Here is a 6,992-nt window from a genome sequence, read left to right as displayed (position 1 = left end):
AAACATATAGATTCCCGACATGGAAGCCACCAATGTGTAGTTTTCCGCATGTTTCCCAGGCAGGGAAACTTTGAAATTATATCTCAATACTAACCCACCTACCTTTTATTTTACAAAAAGTTAAATATTTAATTATGTTACCATATTTCAAAAGTGTTTACATGCTGTATCAAAATAATTAACTTCAAACAGTTAAAATAACTAGATGTGTATTTCTGTGTGATTAAATTAATATTTCAGCACCGTGAACGCAATTTAATTTTAATTTAATTTTATTTTACTGAATTTTATTTAATTTAATTTAATTTTGAATTTGATTGATCACATAAGTTTTGGTAAACTCATATAGAATGCGTGAAGTGGAAAAAAAAAAATAGTAAGTGTATGCAGTTATGTAGAAATCAATCATTTCCGATCCCACTTTCTTGAAGCTGAATATGATGAATGATCCTTTGAAAAAATGGAAGAGCTAAGGAAGGGTACATTTAAAGAAATTATTTACAGAAAAGGTTTACTAAAAAGATCGATTAAAAAGTAAATAAAGAAATATGTCAAGTTACGATTACTGATTAAGAACAGGTGAGACGTTCCTCAATAAAATAATTAAATTTTTTTCCAATATTTTGCCGTTGACATCGAAGAATTATTTTTACATAATTACATGTATTCACAAGACATCAAGGTACTTTACCAGGCATTTGTGTTAGATACCAGAGGTTGGCATTTCTTATATACCGGGGTAATCCGTCAGGAAAAAATACTTCAGTTGGTTTGTCAAAATTACATTTTTAGTGTTTCAAGTTTTTAAATACAAGTTTAGAAAGTGATAAAGATTTTGTTTTAATATGAATTAATATATTAATATAAACTGGTCAGATAAGAATCATTCATCGAATTGGCTGGGGGTTGAGTATTTTCATACCAGTATTTTACTATTAATAGTGAATATTTTTTTTTAATTTATTAAATTATTATTTTTATTATTGGGGGTGGGTGGGTTGCTTTTCATTTTTTTCCTTTATAAGCCCCCCCCCCCCCCAAAAAAAAAGCTTTGAAAAAGTCACTATGGCCGGCCTGTGTATTTAGGGACACCTGTCATCACGTGCCAATCCAGGTGGAGACACGTGCCGCGAAGACACCTGTCACCGTGTATTTTTTGTATATTCTATGTGAATTGAGACGGTTTTGTACCTAAAGGGAACAATGGGCTGTTGTTGAGCATGTACACACACAGTCTCCGACCGAAAATTCTTTTAAATTAAGATGATGATTCGTGTTTCTTTTATCATTTAAAAAATTGTATATTCCATAAATAAAGTTATACAAGAGAACATATTTATAAAATAACCTACATTTAAGAAGTTCAATGAAAGAACAAACTATTTAGAATTTTTATTTCAATTTTCATTACTGATTTAAAATAAAACAATCCTCTTTAGAAATAAAATAATTTTCTATAGGTATTGAATAGATCTTAATTCTCGTCGTGTATAATTATATTAAATCAGAATGACGTTAATAGATCAATGTGAAATCAAAACTGTATTTAATATTGTTGATGGGTTTTCATGTGAAATTTGTAATCTAACGTACTACAAAGACATTTATTAGATAAATGTTTATAAGATAATTCATCACATAAAACGTTTTTTTTTTCCTTTCCTTTTTTGTTTAAATATGTACGCAGATCCCCATGTAGTAAACGCCTGCACTTTTCGCATGAAATTACAATGTAGGGTCCTAAACGCACATACACTATATTTAACAAAATTAAAAATTTTCAGCCATTTTTTTCTCCAAAGGTCATTGCTCTAGATAAAGAAAAGTCTATAGTATTTTGCATGATTTTGTTTTCCTTAAGAACAATGGCTTTTAAAGTAGTGCATGCTAAGGCAATCTATTAATTAATTCATTGTATACTAGTAATTGTCACGATTGTATTTTTGTGCAGTTTTTGTTGATTTCATTCTATTAAAGGTATGAAGTTTGTCAATACTTCAACAAACATTTCTTTATCTATGTTTTTCGCCGACATGCTACTCTTTTTAAAAAAAACTTGCGTGACTAATAGACTCGATCTTCAGGCCTGTAGGAAAGTAATTTCCGTTAGAGTAATAAACTAACCGGGATTTTATTTTTACTAGCATACCTTACCAGATTTCTTAACGAAAAAAAAAACATTAAAGAAATACAGGGCGGGACCAGCTAAAGCTGTATGCATAAGTACAGCCCTGCACATCAACGAGTATAGATGACTTTCGACATAATCTTTCCCATGACTTCACTTATACCAATCACGACTAAAATACTGAATTAAAATACTGTTATATTTTCCTGCCTTTGATAAAATGTTAGTTTTGTTCCACCTAGAGATATAACTCTCCTAAGAAAAAGGTTTTCAACATTCTGATTCATTTAACAATTTTACGTGTTAAAATGATGTGGGAAATTTTTTTTAGCTAAAGGCCAAGGAGTTTAAAGTACAATGTACATGTAACAATTAGAGAAAAGTCTAGCAGGTCCACCAGTAATATTGATAGCAGGCTCAAAATCAAATTAAACCCAGAAAAGGAGGGAGTTCAATTAGTAATTTAATCCCCCCCCCCAAAAAAAAACAATTTATTAGCAATGAATTATCAATCACCGAACTTTTCAATCATCACTATTGAAATAAAAAAAAACTGTTCTTGATAAATGAATCATATTATAATTGTAGCTCATTTTCATGCCTTTTAGAATTCCTGTGGAAAGTTCACAATAAAAAAAAATGTGCTTTTAAAAATTTAACATCTTTTGGGGTGACATTATAAATTAATAATCATACATGTAACAGTTAAAAGAAGGGGGAGAGGGGGGGTTACTTAATTTCAGCAAGGACGGCCACTACCAACAACCAAGCCCGAAACCCATATCCCGAAGGCAAATAAGTTGAGGTGTCAAGCAAGAAACATTTTTTTCTGCTCTTGCCTCATGTATTTAACCGCTTTTTTTTTCTAAATATACTAGGCCTACACATCATATCGGCAAAAATTTTAGGAGCCCCTCTTTTTTATTCCATGAAAAGGGGGAAAACTTAATTTAATTCTAATATAAGGTCTCATAATCACACTTAATCATAGTGAAACCGTGAATGTAAACAGTTTATATTTCCCATCTTGCATCGCTCTGTAGGCGCTTTATTTCATTGGTCAATTTCCCGAGGCGCCATTTTTGGAGGATCGAGAAGGACGAAGAAGAAGGTGTAAGCAGCTGGTAAATGTGAAAAGTTAAGATGGTTTCACCACCCAGTGTCTTTAAGACTGTGATAAATGCAATGGCCAACAAAGAAGGATTAGTGTACGTATATGTTTGTTAACTTTTTACGGTAAATAGTTGTAATATTTGGCAACAAAAAATCTTCACTATCGGAGGCAACTTTTGTTCTGACACCATTTTGAAAAGTTGGATACCTAAGTTTTAAATTGTTAAGTGTATATATTGCAGAGAGAAAGAGAGAGAGAGAAAAAAAAATGAGACAGTGATATAGCATAACTTAGAATATATGAAGGCCCCAAAAGCACCGTGCATGTACATGCTGTATGTTGTAAAATGGCAACGTTTCGCCTTTTATCATGTTTATTAAAATGTATGGTCCATATGTATGTTCTCTCTTTATATATAAATGAATACTTTTCGGAATTAAAAAAAAAAAAATTAATCCCGCTCAAACTATCCGGATGATAATAGTTACACCGAGCATGGTTTCGTAGTTAAATTCAGACTGTAGAACATCCGGTTTGAATACATGTGTTTTCTGACTTTTCGGATATCCAGCCAACTCTTGTTTTTTGGAACTTACGACTTATGGCAAGGTATAGAGTCAAAACTTTGATAAAAGCATCGATATTTTAATTATTTTTACAAAAAGTGTCTTCAATCTCAGCTTATCCGATTATTCATGAAGGATATCCTCATCAGAACACTCAACAGTTGGAATAGATTGAAGCGAATAGCATAACCCTTAATCATACGCATGACGATGATATGATGGAGGAAAAATATACATAAAAAAGTGAATGTAGGTGAAAGCCTGACCACTTTTCTGAAGAGATTAGGTTTGTTTTATTGTTTATTGAAATAGTTTACTGCTCAAAAGATTTTTTTTTTGTAATGTCTAACCTGTAAGATGAAGATGTACAAAAGAAAAGCCTAATAGTGAATTAATATTGATAGTATGTCAAGAAATGCAAATGAATCATCAGCTTGAATTATCAGTTTTTTCACAATTATTGACCTGAGTAGGTCAATGTATAGCGAATAATAAATACACCCTTTTCCATATCACATCCTAGCCTCTTACACCAATATCAGCCAGAGGGACAGAGGCCCTAGGGCTGATATTGGTCGAGGTCTGATACGGATGTGATGTGGAAAACGGTATGTTTCATTATGTTAATTACAAACTTGGTAATAAAATACAGAACACTTCAAGTTGAGAAGATCAAGAGAATAAGTAAATAATCATGCACAATAAAACTACTTACATACATGTACACAAACTATTGTCTTACTGAACATATTTAGCTGTCATTAGGTCAAAATTGCAAATAATAACATGCTACTATATCTGTATATACAGGTAACTCTTGATGGCTTGAACTCGATTTCTCGGTCGGAAGTTCTTGATCGCTTGAAGTGAGTCTCTGGTCCCGATTTTTTCCACTATATAACTAAGCAGATTTGCTCTTGATTTCTCGAACTCTTGATCTCTTGAAATCCTTGATCCCTCGAAGTCAAAATGCAGTCCCGCTGTGCTGTGAATTTTACCCTTGATACCTTGAAGTGGCTGTGTGTATACCACAAGTTATAATGTTCAAACTTTTGCCATAATTGTATATCTGTGTGTATGTCTTGAGTGTCTGTTGTCAAGTTAAACCTTCACCATAACTTTAGAACTATACGAGATAGTGGCTTCATATTTAGTATGCATACTCCACTAATGAAGTGCTTTCAAATGGCAACAAGGACAATGATTATGTGATCTGACTGTGACTGTATGCTAAAAAAAATTGTATTTTCGAACTTTGTTGCTGTGTTTCTCAAGCGCATCTTCTTTTAGCTCTACTTGTTAGAGACCAGAAGAGCTTATGCGATAGTAATGATTCCTTGCCCCTGCCCGTTAGTTGTAACATGCTACTCCTCCTTAAATTTTAGTCTGATTTCAATATAACTTGGCACACAAATAAAGATGCAAATACCAAGATACATAATTCTGTGCATCAGTTTTTGATAAGTACAAACTAGTAGAGCTACAGTCTCAACAGAGACTTCTGGTTATTTTTTCTTCCATCCCGATTGTTGCTAATGCTATTACATAATTAGTTTAAATTAGAATGCAATAGTACCTAGACATAATTTATCATTTCAGAGAGAAGAAAACTGTGTGACTTTAAAAGAAAACCAGTGAGATAAAATCATAGAAAATGTATGATGATTCAGGATGTGGTCATTTGGTAAGTGGTAATTCATTCATGATTAGTATGTATATGACAATTGCCTGAAAAAAAAAGATTCTAAATTTTATTTAAATACTGAACTGTGGTATATCAGCTGTGAGCTACAAGAAGTTTTATGTAAAAGCTAGGGCTGAAACAATTTGCCCCCTCCATGTTATGTGTGTATTGCTATGATTGACATACAATCAGTACTCTAATACATACACTTCAATAAAAGTAAATGAATAAAAAAGGCTCATTATGCACATATTTATATGAAATATGATAGATTTTTTTCTCTCCAAGGAATAATTTCTGCAAGTCACTAAGTTTTAAGAGTTTCCTTTATTTTATAGATATTCAATGAAATTATTTGAAGTATTAAATTTTGGTAAATTTTATGATACTAAAAGGTTATATGGATGAAAAAACTGCATGCGTGTATGACAATAGGGCTTAAATTTTTAATGTCTCTTAATTTTTCAGTGACATTAAAACAGGAAAAGTCATTACCAATAGACGAATTTCACATTCTTAAGAGTTTTCTCCAATTGTCGGCGTATCGCTATTTCCCCCGCAATGTCCTTTGTAAGTTACTTGTTAATATTTTCAATCTTCAAAAATGTTGGACAATTACGATCTGTATTGCCAGAGTATGGGGGCAACATGAAAATCATAATGAATATGTTCATACAGATTTTATTTCTAAGATATTGTCCCTCAAAATTGATACGGTTAAAGAGGGAAAACAGCGTCTTAAGCCGGTTGACCCCAGATCGACCCTGCAAAGGGGAATAACTTTTGTAAATGTGAAAGTCCTTTATGGTATATCATATAGATCTAAAACTGACTATGGTATATCATATAGATCTAAAACTGACTGAATTTTGATCAGCCAATTCATGAACATGATGAATGGATGTAAATAATGTTGGTCAATATATGTAAAAAAAAATTAAATTACTTGTTTATATATGCATTTGTGGTATCTCTCCCATTGAAGTTTATAAACTTGTTATTTATTTCTTAAATAAACTGAGCGTACATGCAATACCGGTATAAAATTACTCATAAGATACATGTATACTTAAACCATGATAAAATCATATGTGTCCGATGCAGCATATGATAAATCATTAACATACAAGTGCAAGTATATCCATACTGTAATACATATATATTGCATTATTTTTAGGTCCTGTTCTGTGGATGCCCTAAGACAGTGTCTACCCATCACTCCATCTGAAATCACTTGTTCTGTGCATATTTCTCTCTCAAACTTAAACTACAGAGAGCCTGTGGATAGAGGATGAAAAGTGACCTTGGAAATGGAATTTTCTAGGTCAAAAGGCCAATATCAAAATCTACTGTATATCTTCGTTTAAAATCGTAGTCCAGAATATATTTCTCCCCTGGTGTAATCAAGCTTTTGTGCAATGGGGTGAAGGAGACTTTAATGACTTTACCAATTTCTAGGTTGATGTTAAAATTTAAAAAAAAATCTCTCCCTAATATTTT

General features: G+C 32.0%; 1 long non-coding RNA gene across 1 annotated transcript; it reads left to right on the top strand.

The window, feature by feature from the left end:
- Positions 1-3,771: 3,771 nt before the first annotated feature.
- On the top strand, positions 3,772-6,779 carry LOC134274120 (uncharacterized). The gene is made up of 3 exons (XR_009993551.1): positions 3,772-3,851; positions 5,408-5,492; positions 6,670-6,779. It is a non-coding gene; the product is annotated as an uncharacterized LOC134274120 (long non-coding RNA).
- The last annotated feature ends 213 nt before the right edge of the window (positions 6,780-6,992 follow it).

Source organism: Saccostrea cucullata, unplaced genomic scaffold, assembly GCF_032062105.1.
Source record: "Saccostrea cucullata isolate Sc308-1 unplaced genomic scaffold, CSIRO_AGI_Scuc_v1 ctg6777, whole genome shotgun sequence".
Classification (NCBI taxonomy): domain Eukaryota; kingdom Metazoa; phylum Mollusca; class Bivalvia; order Ostreida; family Ostreidae; genus Saccostrea; species Saccostrea cuccullata.
This window is presented reverse-complemented; position numbering and strand designations above follow the sequence as displayed.